This window comes from Triticum dicoccoides, chromosome 4B (assembly GCF_002162155.2).
Source record: "Triticum dicoccoides isolate Atlit2015 ecotype Zavitan chromosome 4B, WEW_v2.0, whole genome shotgun sequence".
Taxonomy (NCBI): Eukaryota; Viridiplantae; Streptophyta; class Magnoliopsida; order Poales; family Poaceae; genus Triticum; species Triticum dicoccoides.
The window spans coordinates 246,628,298-246,643,699 of NC_041387.1; positions in this window are offsets into that span (position 1 = coordinate 246,628,298).

The following is a 15,402-nucleotide window of genomic DNA, read 5'->3' on the forward strand; positions in this document are numbered from 1 at the left end:
AACTTTGCACGCACAAATTTAGTTGTGATAAATCAAAGGAACGTGCTTTTGCGTTGATTCTTTAGCTGCTGATAAATAAACAAATTGTCCATGACTTCCTATTTTGGTAGAACTTTTAGAGTTCCAGAAGTTTGCGTTAGTTACAGATTGCTACAGACTATTCTATTTTTGACAGATTCTGTTTTTCGTGTGTTGTTTGCTTATTTCAATGCATCTATGGCTAGTAATTCAGTCTATGAACCATAGGAAGTTGTAATACAGTAGGTTTAACACCAATATAAATAAAGAATGAGTTCATTACAGTACTTTGAAGTAGTCTTTTGTTTTCTTTCTCTAACGGAGCGAACGAGATTTCTGTTTAGTTTTGTGTTGTGAAGTTTTCATGTTTTGGGTGAATTCTTTTGATGGATTATGGAACAAGGAGTGGCAAGAGCCTAAGCTTGGGGATGCCCGCTGTCAGGACCCTGACTCAATGCCACACCGATCTAGCATGTAACACATCATATCACTTTGCGGCCTCACGCACGGTATTCCCACGGGTGCCACCTTACCTGGCCCGGGACCGTTTGCGCCTTTTGGCTAACGTATATGATAGTGTCGCTAGCATCCATATGACAAAGAACTCGGGCTGACATGGCTAGTCGTGAACCCAAAGTGGCACTAATTTACAGGGACAGGCATCCATGACCCAGCATCGAACGTGTCGGTCATCAGCGAGTGAATCGAGGCTGTAGCACTGGGCTAGCAGGACTCCGGTGAACCGGGCTGTAGCGGGCTAACAGGACTCCGGTATTCATCGCGTGACATTTCCCCGAAGGGACAGACACAGGAACGAAGAAGGACACATGCTGGCCAGTCTAAGTGTTCCGGAGCAGTAGCAAGCTACCATGGCTCAGTGGAAACACTAGGAGACATTTCCCGGTAAGAGAGGCTACTAAGGATAAACAACTAGATAGTCAGATCCCACACATACCAAGCATTTCAATAACATACACACAATATGCTCGATATGTGCAATACAACATGGCATCACAAAATGACTCTACGACTCAAGCAGTTTATTCAATAGGCTCCGAGGAGCGAGATATTACAATCATGGGTCTCATGACCCAACACTCAGAGCATACAAATCAAAGCACATGCGGAAGCTTAACATGTCTGAGTACAGACAACTATAAATGAAAAAGGCTGAGAAGCCTGACTATCTACCAAATCCTGCCGAGGGCACAAGATCGTAGCTGAGGTAACAAGCTAAACGTCGAAGTCCAAGCGGAACTACTAGTGAGACTGAAGTCTCTCTGCAAAAACATAAAATAGGCAAACGTGAGTACAAATGTACCCAGCAAGACTTACATCAGATCTATCTACATATGCATCATTATCAACAAAGGGGGGTGGTGGAGTTTAACTGCAGCAAGCCAGCTTTGACTCGGTGGCTAACCTGAACTACGACTGCAAGTAACTCTTTTGAGGTGGCGCACACGAGTCCACATATTCACCAACCAATACACCACTATGGAACCGCTCCCGTCTCCCTACGAGAACGCCATCCATAGCACTCACGCTTATATTGCGTATTTTAGAGTATCCACTTTCACTTGTCTATGAACTATGCAAGGGGTCCAAGTTTCCATATCCGAGGAATCCGGCTATTCGAATAGATAATGATAACCCTGCAGGGGTGTACTTCTTCACACACGCTTTCGCCACTTATCGCCCTGTACACGTCATGTACCTCGGCAACCTTCAAGCGGAAGCCGGGCGAGGGAGTCGGCCACGACCTGACTAACCGAACAAGTCTCTAGTCCAGGTTTATCGCCTATTCGGGTTCCATCCGCAAGGAGATCCGGCCGGGGTGTCGCTTACGGCCCCAAACGATGTGTGCAGGGTTCCGAAGCCCACCTCGACGGGTGGATGTACGCTTGGTACACCGTGCCACTGTGCCTAGTCTGTCCCAAGCCCACCTGTACCGGGTGCCACTTGGTAGACTACTAACACTACCTACAAACACCAGAAACTAGTTGCAACTCCTGGACAGAGATCATGTTGATTAATAAGTCGAGAGAGCTTGGAGCGCCCGGAGCCCAATGTGTGGTAGTAACTGATCATGGATCACAAACACAGAACTCAGTTCCTGAGGACGGCTGCAATGAGACAACCCACCATGTACTCCTACATGGCCTCTCACCGCTACCTTTACCAAATCGTGTTCACACACTTAGCTCACACACAGTAGGACATGTTCACACACCTCTGATTCATCCCCGATGAATCAGACCTGACTCAACTCTAAGCAGTAGCAGGCATGACAAACGAACATGAATGAGTAGGCACAACAGGGCTCAAACAACTCCTACTCATGCTAGTGGGTTTCATCTATTTACTGTGGCAATGACAGGTCATGCAAAGGATAAAGGGGTTCAGCTACCGCAGCAAGTAACAAATATGTCGTTGTTGTCCTAATGCAGTAAAAGAGAGCAGGAGCGAGAGAGTGGGATTTTATCGGAATGAACAAGGGGGTTTTGCTTGCCTGGCACTTCTGAAGATAACATTGAGTCTTCATCACTGTCAACGATCACAACATCGGAACATCGTCTATCGGGAGGGAACAGATACCGGCAACAAGGAAGAAATACAATCAATGCAATGCATAATATGATGCATGCTCATGACATGGCAATATGAATGTGTTTTGAGCTAATGCAACTAGCAATAGATTAAATGAAGTTGGTTTGAATACAAGATTCAAATTCAAACTCCATATGTGATTATTCAAATGCCATTTAATTGATTTGTGCTAAAATAAGTTGTTGTAACATGCATGAAAATGGTGCAGATGGATTCCTCGAATTTTTCTGATAATTTTTCATATATAATTTATTTAATTTGGAGTTACGGTTGAATTTCTATGAATTTTAGAAGTTTATACAATTTTCTGGAATTTTCTGAATAAAAATAAATCCAGAAAATGATTTATTGTGTCAGCACTAGGTCATGCTGATGTCAGCAGGTCAACTGGGCGCCCCAGGTCAAACCTGACCAGTGGGGTCCACTGATCAGTGACACTACTAACTAACCGAATTAGTTAGTGTTAGGTTAAATACTAATCTAGGTTAATTAGCACTAACTAATCCTAACTAATAACTAACAGGGGCGGGTCCACACGTCAGTGACTTAGTGGGTTAGCTAAAAGTTAATTAGTACTAAGCTAACATTAGCAGGGCTCTGGGCCCACCTGTCAGTGAAACAGTGGCTAAAAAAATTAGAAAAAAAACTAAACTAATTAACACGGGGCTGGCCCCACCTGTCATCTACCCAGGGGAGGTCAAACCCCTGGTCAACAGGGCCTAACCCGCCGGCGGTTAGTTGCCGGTGGCAACAGACGCGGCGGAGGGCTCGTTCTCGCTCCTCCGGCGTCCAAATGGACGGAGGAGAGCGGCTACGGAGAGCTGGAGCTCACCCGCGCCCGTTTCAGCAAGCAGCAGCAGCTAGGGTGGCCGGAGACAATGGCCTCGAGCTCGGCAGCGGTGGCCGGAGCTCGGGCGTGCTCGGGTTCGGCGTTACCCGGCACGGCGAGATCAGCTGAGGGCCTCTACGGGTTACTGGGGTCGTCAGGAGCACTCGGAGGCAACGAGCGCAGGTGGAGGAGCTCGGGAGCACGAAGCTCACCGGCCATGGCGGACGGCGGCTTCGGGTGCTCGTGGGGCGGCAGCTACAGGGCACGCGCGAGAGAGAGAGGTGAGGGGAAACGACGGCAAGCTCACAGGGAGGCAGCAGGGTGGCTCAGTGGGCTCGGGGACGCGCCAGACGTCGCGAATCGACGGCGGTGAGCTTCGGTGGCCGGCGACGGGAACGGCGATGGTGGCGGCGTTGCAGCGCGTCTGGGACCTCGTGGCTCGGTGGAGAGGAAGAGGGGGTCGAGGCGGAGCCTCTGGGCTAGTCGAGGAAGCGAGGGAGGCCCGGTGGCCGTGGTGGCAGTGGACGGCGGCGAAGAGCGCGCTCGGGCGCGAGAGGGGGAGAGCAGAGAAGGGAGCAGGGGTCGGGAGAGAGTGAGAGAGTGAGAGAGAGGAGCGAGGGGGCTGCATGGCGTCACCCGAAGAGGCCAGGGCAAAGCGGCAAGCAGGAGGTGGCCCGGGGCGGCGTCGGCGCTCGCCACCGAGCAGCTTCGGGGCGAGGGGGAGGAAGACGACAGGGGAGGAGTGGAGATGGGCTGGGCCGGAAGTGTTGGGCCGTCCAGGTGGGCTTCGGTGAGCGCCAGGTAAGTCCAGGTAAGTTTCTGTTCTGTTTTACTTTTCTGTTCTGTTTTATTTTTATTTAATTCTTTTGCCACTATTTTGAATTTAAAATAATTCAAACAATGCCAAAAACTCCTCTGAATATTTTTGTTTGGCTAGAGGGACTTTTCCAAAAGCTCATAAAATATTTCAGGGGTATTTGAAAATATATTCATTATATATTATGAATATAATTCCAAATTCAAAATAGAATATGATTTAAATTCAATGCTCAAAATATTCCTCAAAAATGTTCATTATTTTTGGTTTGGTGTAAAACCCTTCCAAAATATAACCAACATTAGTTAAGGCCATTTTGGAAACATTGAATGCATTTTCCAGGGTTCTTTGCCCCTCTTTTATTTAAATTTTTGAGGCTTCCAAATTTCCTCAGTTCAAGTTTCAGAAATTTAGACATGATGCAAACACCAGGCAGCACCAGAAGCTAGGGATGTGACAACTCACCCCCATTAAACAAGAATCTCGTCTCGAGATTCAAGCGTAGGGTAAGATGAAGGGGGAACGTAAACTAGCACAATCTTCACGATCCAGGTTGCACTTTAATTGAACGTTGATTCGTTCACCATCATTGTCTCGAAGTCTTGCTGTGAGAAATCCTGCCAACATGACATGGAGAGAAGAAGGAGACTCTAGAAGGGTCGATCTTCTCGAAGATCGAACAACTCAGGATTAACTCACAGAATGAGGCAGAACAAAATCTCTCGAACTGAGACACGAAGCACACATCTAGAGGGATGGAGTGGAACAGATGACGAGGGTTCACTAGGTAGACAACAATTCCACACCTAAGAAGGTGGTAAACGATTGTCAACGTAGCGAGGAGTTGAGTTGCCATGATACCACGACGAAACATCCTGGAGGAGGGTGATTCGTAGATTATTACCTTAAGTGGCAAAAAGAATTACCTTTGATATAGAGATCATTGAGACTCTCTATATCAGCCAAAGGAAAATCACAGCAATCGATTGGCGGGGGTCGGTAGAATGGCATACTCGAACTTGGATGATGTGGATTACCTTGTTGAAGACAACGTAATGGATGAATTTGCTTATCACCGGAAATGGAAGAGATCCATGGTAGAATGGCACATTGGCGGCGCAAGCTGGGAACAAAATGCAAATGCTGGGAATGATTCTGGTAACTGGGGAAGAACCCAACAATAGAGAGTGAATTCATTGTTTGAAAAGGTCATAGCATTGCCGAGGAAACTGAGAGCACTATACAGTTAATGCCGACGATCAAACCTAGCACTTGCGCGTGCTCTCAAGAACTTGAGCATTTCCACAATCATCAAGGTTTTACCAACATCCATGTCAAGGGTGCTGACAACACAACATACTACCATGATGACCAGCGATGGATGATGCAGATGCAAAGGAGGATAACACTTTCTCAGATTTCACCCTTGGCGGGGCCAAGGAAATAAAATCTGGATGATCAACCGAGAGACATTTAGCACTCGGCTTCTAATGTTCTCCTTGACGTGCTAGTGTATCCCATTCATAGATATGGTTTGATAACTAGAACATCAGGTAAAGGTCGGACTTCGGGAGCAATAGAATCCATAAGGAACAGTTACGGAGGTAAATCCTACGAAATCCTTATGGGGAGGTGGCCAACTTCCTCAAACAAGATACTACAATAATAGGTCTTCCGGCTGGGTGTGTTGGCCACGACATCCACTTTACCGGTTATCGAGGGACCAATATTATAGTTCTTGGGAAATGTTCCAACCATCATATCTGCCTGAGATTCAGATCTGGTTGGTGTCAGGATATTCCAGACTCATCGAGTCTAGGAAGAAAAATGAAAGTTTGCAACACAAATCGACAAGATGACGTTGCGAGATTCTCAGGAAATGAACTATGATAGCAAGCTCCAAAACATGAGCTGGTTCTGCTACACACATGTGAACACGTTGTCCCAGACAAACATTATCACATGGTAGTCTTACAATAAAACACTACTGAGTTCAGGTGGGGAACCATTATTAATGACATCGAAGTCTCCACGCGTGGAAGTCCAAAGAGTTCACCTTGGACAGACTCCTTTATCTTTGAACAACTCAATCAGTGGCTTGGTGTGCTAGGATATACATATGGAATGAACATGATCAGTCTAACAGATCACAAAATTCTTCGCACGTGCATGACTGATTTGGGATGATTCCAAAGGAAACAACATTGACTTTCTCGAGTCCACGGCGGCAACTTGCATCCAATGCACATGAACTAGAGGAAGTCACTCCTTACATCCGAACATATGCTTCATGAGCTAGCATGAACAAATGCTTTCAAAAGGTTCCAACACTAGCTTGATGTTCAGCAAAATTATGGAGGAGATAAGGATGTTGTCAATGGGCTCAACAACAATTCATCCAGATTCCCATGAGGATGGAATTCCCTAATTATGTGAACGGGTGATAGCATTGGTCAGACCCAAAGAATATAATGGTGTATGCTCGAGGAAAAACCACGAGTAACACAACATTACAAACATCATTGGTACTGATTTGATTTGATGATAGCCCACACTCAAATCAAAGGATTGATGAGACAATAGGTCCAGCAACTGATCACAGGGACCAATCGATGAAGATATCATCTTTCTTCGACACACACTACACAAGAATATCCCTTTGGAACGAACTAAGTCAGGCAAGCTTTTATCTTCCAACTCTCCAAGTTGTTGTCTAGCTTAACCAACTAGCTCAGGGATATCTAACACCAATCTTGGAGAGAGAGTGGTTCACAAGAAACCAACTTGATCACGAGCTCAACATAGCGGTCAGGTGACAACCTGGTAATACTTCCGAGAAGATCTTCGAAAAATCACGAACCACCGGTATGTTACTAAGCTCGAGAACAATCTCGCTTTTGAGGGCAAGACGATATGATCAAAAGAGCGAGGGATTGCCAAAATCCTAACTCATTGATCGAAGGGTGCACCGGAAATAAGGACTAGATAGCACGATCAGTCTTGGAATGATGATTCAAGAACCAACACGCTAAGAATGAAATTATCGTCCATTTAACTACCGGGCAATAGAGTTGCTAGCAATATTGATTTCACACGCCATGATTCATTTGTCGGCATTCCGGTTACAATAACACGGGAACCGAGGAATGAACAATGATGGCAAGAAGTATCACTACATCAAGAATTCACAAGAGCCGGTGCCATTCGCATGAAAATCCTGACATAAAGACGGTAATACTTCAGGGTAGAACAGAATCAAAAGCTGGTTGGCATTTTGATCTGCGGAGCACAATTGCTTTGACCCAATCCTAGATATGGATGAGGTACTGGAGTTTGTTTCTCCTAGTCATTCTGGAATAGAATGGCTTGACGGACCACAAGAATAATAGGTATCGATGAACGATAGCACGCATACTCTTGACTATCAATTGATAAACAAGGGTCAGAAGACAACTAAAGAGGGACAACTCAAAGGAACATACGATTTTCTGAGTTGTGGATGCATAGATTAGTATGTCGAGCAGAGCTCAACATGTTTCTTCCGGATAACCTATGCAGAAAGGTTGAACTGGCAGAGTCACAATGTAGAATGGAGAACCCATCGAGAGCACTCCTGTTGTGATCGTTCAGTTCAACGAGGAACTTCTGCCAAAAGTAGTTCATGGTATTTGGAAGAAGAAGATACCACGGACTTCAAGGACTATCGCAAAGGTTACTAATATCCTAAAGGCACTAGCAATTACTAACAACATGAAGTAAGTAGGGTGAATCTCGGGTTCAAAACCCAAGGAGTAGAATACCTACTACTAAGTGGCATCACGGGATGCTTTCGAGAATAAAGGCCAGAATCATCACGCAGGGAACACCAAACATGGCTAGACTACTAGATGATCCCCTGAGACACCTAGGGTCATATTAATAACTCCAACATAAAGGTCGAGGCGGTAGAGTACCTCAACTCAACAATTTGTGTGATTAACCTGGCCTAGAAAGACATTGAAACCAGAGGAAAAGGATTTTGCAAATGCATCAGACTATTTAGAAACCTGGGATGACTCGGACAGCGTAACGGCTGTAAATGCTCAGAAAAGACTTGAGACATTCACAAGAATGGTGGCATAACCACTCAAAAGCACAATATCAAGGTTTCGAGATCAACAATTAACATAGGGAAGTAGTAGAAACTGAACTGAGGCTTAATCCAACAATCTTATAAGTCTACGGATTAGTAACACGTGATCCTGATAGAAAGAAGAGATAGCCTAGTTCTTAATCCCCGTAGGAAAGATAAGATGACTCAGATCAGAAGGGCATAAGGTATAAGGAGTAAAAAGAGCCTTACGTTCCATCCCACAATCAATTCCCTTATATAACTAAAGAATTTCTAGACTCAACTTCGACCAGTTTGGCTTGGTAAACCTACAGGCAGTCAAGCTCTGATACCAACGCTGTCAGGACCCCGACTCAATGCCACACCGATCTAGCATGTAACACATCATATCACTTTGCGGCCTCACGCACGGTATTCCCACGGGTGCCACCTTACCTGGCCCGGGACCGTTTGCGCCTTTTGGCTCACGTATATGATAGTGTCGCTAGCATCCATATGACAAAGAACCCGGGCTGACATGGCTAGTCATGAACCCAAAGTGGCACTAATTTACAGGAACAGGCATCCATGACCCAGCATCGAACGTGTCGGTCATCATCGAGTGAATCCAGGCTCTAGCACTGGGCTAGCAGGACTCCGGTGAACCGGGCTGTAGCGGGCTAACAGGACTCCGGTATTCATCGCGTGACATTTCCCCGAAGGGACAGACACAGGAACGAAGAAGGACACATGCCGGCCAGCCTAAGTGTTCCGGAGCAGTAGCAAGCTACCATGGCTCAGTGGAAACACTAGGAGACATTTCCCGGTAAGAGAGGCTACTAAGGATAAACAACTAGATAGTCAGATCCCACACATACCAAGCATTTCAATAACATACACACAATATGCTCGATATGTGCAATACAACATGGCATCACAAAATGACTCTACGACTCAAGCAGTTTATTCAATAGGCTCCGAGGAGCGAGATATTACAATCATGGGTCTCATGACCCAACACTCAGAGCATACAAATCAAAGCACATGCGGAAGCTTAACATGTCTGAGTACAGACAACTATAAATGAAAAAGGCTGAGAAGCCTGACTATCTACCAAATCCTGCCGAGGGCACAAGATCGTAGCTGAGGTAACAAGCTAAACGTCGAAGTCCAAGCGGAACTACTAGTGAGACTGAAGTCTCTCTGCAAAAACATAAAATAGGCAAACGTGAGTACAAATGTACCCAGCAAGACTTACATCAGATCTATCTACATATGCATCATTATCAACAAAGGGGGGTGGTGGAGTTTAACTGCAGCAAGCCAGCTTTGACTCGGTGGCTAACCTGAACTACGACTGCAAGTAACTCTTTTGAGGTGGCGCACACGAGACCACATATTCACCAACCAATACACCACTATGGAACCGCTCCCGTCTCCCTACGAGAACGCCATCCATAGCACTCACGCTTATCTTGCGTATTTTAGAGTATCCACTTTCACTTGTCTATGAACTATGCAAGGGGTCCAAGTTTCCATATCCAAGGAATCCGGCTATTCGAATAGATAATGATAACCCTGCAGGGGTGTACTTCTTCACACACGCTTTCGCCACTTATCTCCCTGTACACGTCATGTACCTCGGCAACCTTCAAGCGGAAGCCGGGCGAGGGAGTCGGCCACGACCTGACTAACCGAACAAGTCTCTAGTCCAGGTTTATCGCCTATTCGGGTTCCATCCGCAAGGAGATCCGGCCGGGGTGTCGCTTACGGCCCCAAACGATGTGTGCAGGGTTCCCAAGCCCACCTCGACGGGTGGATGTATGCTTGGTACACCGTGCCACTGTGCCTAGTCTGTCCCAAGCCCACCTGTACCGGGTGCCACTTGGTAGACTACTAACACTACCTACAAACACCAGAAACTAGTTGCAACTCCTGGACAGAGATCATGTTGATTAATAAGTCGAGAGAGCTTGGAGCGCCCGGAGCCCAATGTGTGGTAGTAACTGATCATGGATCACAAACACAGAACTCAGTTCCTGAGGACGGCTGCAATGAGACAACCCACCATGTACTCCTACATGGCCTCTCACCGCTACCTTTACCAAATCGTGTTCACACACTTAGCTCACACACAGTAGGACATGTTCACACTCCTCTGATTCATCCCCGATGAATCAGACCTGACTCAACTCTAAGCAGTAGCAGGCATGACAAACGAACATGAATGAGTAGGCACAACAGGGCTCAAACAACTCCTACTCATGCTAGTGGGTTTCATATACTTACTGTGGCAATGACAGGTCATGCAAAGGATAAAGGGGTTCAGCTACCGCAGCAAGTAACAAATATGTCGTTGTTGTCCTAATGCAGTAAAAGAGAGCAGGAGCGAGAGAGTGGGATTTTATCGGAATGAACAAGGGGGTTTTGCTTGCCTGGCACTTCTGAAGATAACATTGAGTCTTCATCAGTGTCAACGATCACAACGTCGGAACATCGTCTATCGGGAGGGAACAGATACCGGCAACAAGGAAGAAATACAATCAATGCAATGCACAATATGATGCATGCTCATGACATGGCAATATGAATGTGTTTTGAGCTAATGCAACTAGCAACAGATTAAATGAAGTTGGTTTGAATACAAGATTCAAATTCAAACTCCATATGTGATTATTCAAATGCCATTTAATTGATTTGTGCTAAACAGCAGCTATAAGTTGTTCTAACATGCATGAAAATGGTACAGATGGATTCCTCGAATTTTTCTGATAATTTTTCATATATAATTTATTTAATTTGGAGTTACGGTTGAATTTCTATGAATTTTAGAAGTTTATACAATTTTCTGGAATTTTCTGAATAAAAATAAATCCAGAAAATGATTTATTGGGTCAGCACTAGGTCATGCTGATGTCAGCAGGTCAACTGGGCGCCCCAGGTCAAACCTGACCAGTGGGGTCCACTGATCAGTGACACTACTAACTAACCGAATTAGTTAGTGTTAGGTTAAATACTAATCTAGGTTAATTAGCACTAACTAATCCTAACTAATAACTAACAGGGGCGGGTCCACACGTCAGTGACTTAGTGGGTTAGCTAAAAGTTAATTAGTACTAAGCTAACATTAGCAGGGCTCTGGGCCCACCTGTCAGTGAAACAGTGGCTAAAAAAATTAGAAAAAAAACTAAACTAATTAACAGGGGGCTGGCCCCACCTGTCATCGACCCAGGGGAGGTCAAACCCCTGGTCAACAGGGCCTAACCCGCCGGCGGTTAGTCGCCGGTGGCAACAGACGCGGCGGAGGGCTCGGGCTCGCTCCTCTGGCGTCCAAATGGACGGAGGAGAGTGGCTACGGAGAGCTGGAGCTCACCCGCGCCCGTTTCAGCAAGCAACAGCAGCTAGGGCGGCCGGAGACGATGGCCTCGAGCTCGGCAGCGGTGGCTGGAGCTCAGGCGTGTTCGGGTTCGGCGTTACCCGGCATGGCGAGATCAGCTGAGGGCCTCTACGGGTTACTGGGGTCGTCAGGAGCACTCGGAGGCAACGAGCGCAGGTGGAGGAGCTCGGGAGCACGAAGCTCACCGGCCATGGCGGACGGCGGCTTCGGGTGCTCGTGGGGCGGCGGCTACAGGGCGCGCGCGAGAGAGAGAGGTGAGGGGAAACGACGGCAAGCTCACAGGGAGGCAGCAGGGTGGCTCAGTGGGCTCGGGGACGCGCCAGACGTCGCGAATCGACGGCGGTGAGCTTCGGTGGCCGGCGACGGGAACGGCGATGGTGGCGGCGTTGCAGCGCGTCCGGGACCTCGTGGCTCGGTGGAGAGGAAGAGGGGGTCGAGGCGGAGCCTCTGGGCTAGTCGGGGAAGCGGGGGAGGCCCGGTGGCCGTGGTGGCAGTGGACGGCGGCGACGAGCGCGCTCGGGCGCGAGAGGGGGAGAGCAGAGAAGGGAGCAGGGGTCGGGAGAGAGTGAGAGAGAGGAGCGAGGGGGCTGCGTGGCGTCACCCGAAGAGGCCAGAGCAAAGCGGCAAGCAGGAGGTGGCCCGGGGCGGCGTCGGCGCTCACCACTGAGCAGCTTCGGGGCGAGGGGGAGGAAGACGACAGGGGAGGAGTGGAGATGGGCTGGGCCGGAAGTGTTGGGCCGTCCAGGTGGGCTTCGGTGAGCGCCAGGTAAGACCAGGTAAGTTTCTGTTCTGTTTTACTTTTCTGTTCTGTTTTATTTTTATTTAATTCTTTTGCCACTGTTTTGAATTAAAAATAATTCAAACAATGCCAAAAACTCCTCTGAATATTTTTGTTTGGCTAGATGGACTTTTCCAAAAGCTCATAAAATATTTCAGGGGTATTTGAAAATATATTCATTATATATTATGAATATAATTCCAAATTCAAAATAGAATATGATTTAAATTCAATGCTCAAAATATTCCTCAAAAATGTTCATTATTTTTGGTTTGGTGTAAAACCCTTGCCAAAATATAACCAACATTAGTTAAGGCCATTTTGGAAACATTGAATGCATTTTCCAGGGTTCTTTGCCCCTCTTTTATTGAAATTTTTCAGGCTTCCAAATTTCCTCAGTTCAAGTTTCAGAAATTTAGACATGATGCAAACACCAGGCAGCACCAGAAGCTAGGGATGTGACACCCATGGCACCCCCAAGATAATCTAAGGACACCAAAAAGTCAAAGCTTGGGGATGCCCCAGAAGGCATCCCATCTTTCGTCCACTTCCATCGGTAATTTACTTGGAGCTATATTTTTATTCACCAACATGATATGTGTTTTGATTGGAGCGTCTTGTATTATTTGTGTCTTTGCTTGTTAGTCTACCGCAATCATCCTTGTTGTACACATATGTTGAGAGAGCCATACATGAATTGGAATTTGTTAGAATACTCTATGTGCTTCACTTATATCTTTTGAGCTTGATAGTTTTGCTCATTGTGCTTCACTTATACCTTTTGAGCGTGATAATTTTTGCTCTAGCACTTCACTTAGATCTTTTAGAGCACGGTGGTGGATTTGTTTTAAAGAAACTTTTGATCTCTCATGCTTCACTTAGATTATTTTGAGTCTTTAATAGCATGGTAATTTGCTTAATGTTATTATACTTGGTGTTCAAGATATGTGAAACTTTCTTTTGAGTGAATTGAATACTAAGATAAGTTTGATGCTTGATAATTGTTTTGAGATATGGAGGTGATAGTATCAAAGTCGTGCTAGTTGGGTGATTATGAATTTGATAAATACTTGTGTTGAAGTTTGCATGTCCCGTAGCATGCATGTATGGTTAAAGTTGTGTAACAAATTTGAAACATGAAGGGTACTTGGCTTGTCCATCCTTATGAGTGGCGGTCGGGGACGAGCGATGGTCTTTTCCTACCAATCTATCCCCCTAGGAGCATGCGCGTAGTACTTGAATTTTTGATGGCTTCCAAATTTTTGCAATAAGTATATGAGTTCTTTTGACTAATGTTGAGTCCATGGATTATACGCACTCTCACCTTTCCGCCTTTGCTAGCCTCCTCGGTACCGTGCATTGCCCTTTCTCACCTTGAGAGTTGGCGCAAACTTCGTCGGTGCATCCAAACCCCGTGATACGATACGCTCTATCACACATAAACCTCCTTATATCTTCCTCAAAACAGCCACCATATCTACCTATCATGGCATTTCCATAGCCATTCCGAGATATATTGCCATGCAACTTCCACCATCATCATCATGACATACATTACTTTTGTCATATTGCCATTGCATGATCTTGTAGTTGACATCGTATTTGTGGCAAAGCCACCATGAATTATTTTCCATACATGTCACTCTTGATTCATTGCACCATCCCGGTACACCGCCAGAGGCATTCATATAGAGTCATATCTTGTTCTAAGTTTCGAGTTCTAATCCTTGTGTTGTAATCAATAGAAGTGTGATGATCATCATTATTAGAGCATTGCCCAAATAAAAAAAGGCCAAAAGAAAAAAAGAAAGGCCCAAAAAAAGGGGGGGCAATGCTACTATCTCTTTTTCCACACTTGTGCTTCAAAGTAGCACCTTGTTCTTCATGTAGTGAGTCTCATATATTGTGCTTCAAAGTAGCACCTTGTTCCTCATGTAGTGAGTCTCATAAGTTGTCTTTTTCATACTAATGGGGATCTTTCATTATAGAACTTGGCTTGTATATTCCTACGATGGGCTTCCTCAAATTCCCTAGGTCTTCGTGAGCAAGCAAGTTGGATGCACACCCACTAGTTTTCTTTTGTTGAGCATTCATAGCTCTAGTGCATCCGTTGCATGGCAATCCCTACTCACTCACATCGATATCTATTGATGGGCATCTCCATAGCCCGTTGATACGCCTAGTTGATGTGAGACTTTGTCCGTTTTTGTCTTCTCCACACAATCCCCATCATCATATTCTATTCCACCCATAGTGTTATATCCATGGCTCACGCTCATGTATTGCGTAAAGGTTGAAAAAGTTTGAGATTATTTAAGTATGAAACAATTGCTTGGCTTGTCATCGGGGGTATAGAAGTTGGGAACATCTTTGTGTGACGAAAATGAAGCATAGCCTAACTATATGATTTTGTAGGGATGAACTTTCTTTTGCCATGTTATTTTGAGAAGACATGATTGCTTTGATTAGTATGCTGGAAGTATTATTATTTTTGTGTCAATATGAACTTTTGTCTTGAATCTTTTGGATCTGAATATTCATATCACAATTAAGAAGATTTACATTGAAATTATGCCAAAGTATCATTCCGCATCAAAAATTCTTTTTTATCATTTACCTACTCGAGGACGAGCAGGAATTAAGCTTGGGGATGCTTGATACGTCTCCAACGTATCTATAATTTTTGATTGCTCCATGCTACTTTATCTACTGTTTTGGACTATATTGGGCTTTATTTTCCAATTTCATATTACTTTTGGAACTGACCTATTAACCGGAGGCCCAACCCAGAATTGTTGTTTTTTGCCTTTTTCAGTATTTCGAAGAAAAAGAATATCAAACGGAGTCCAAATGGAATGAAACC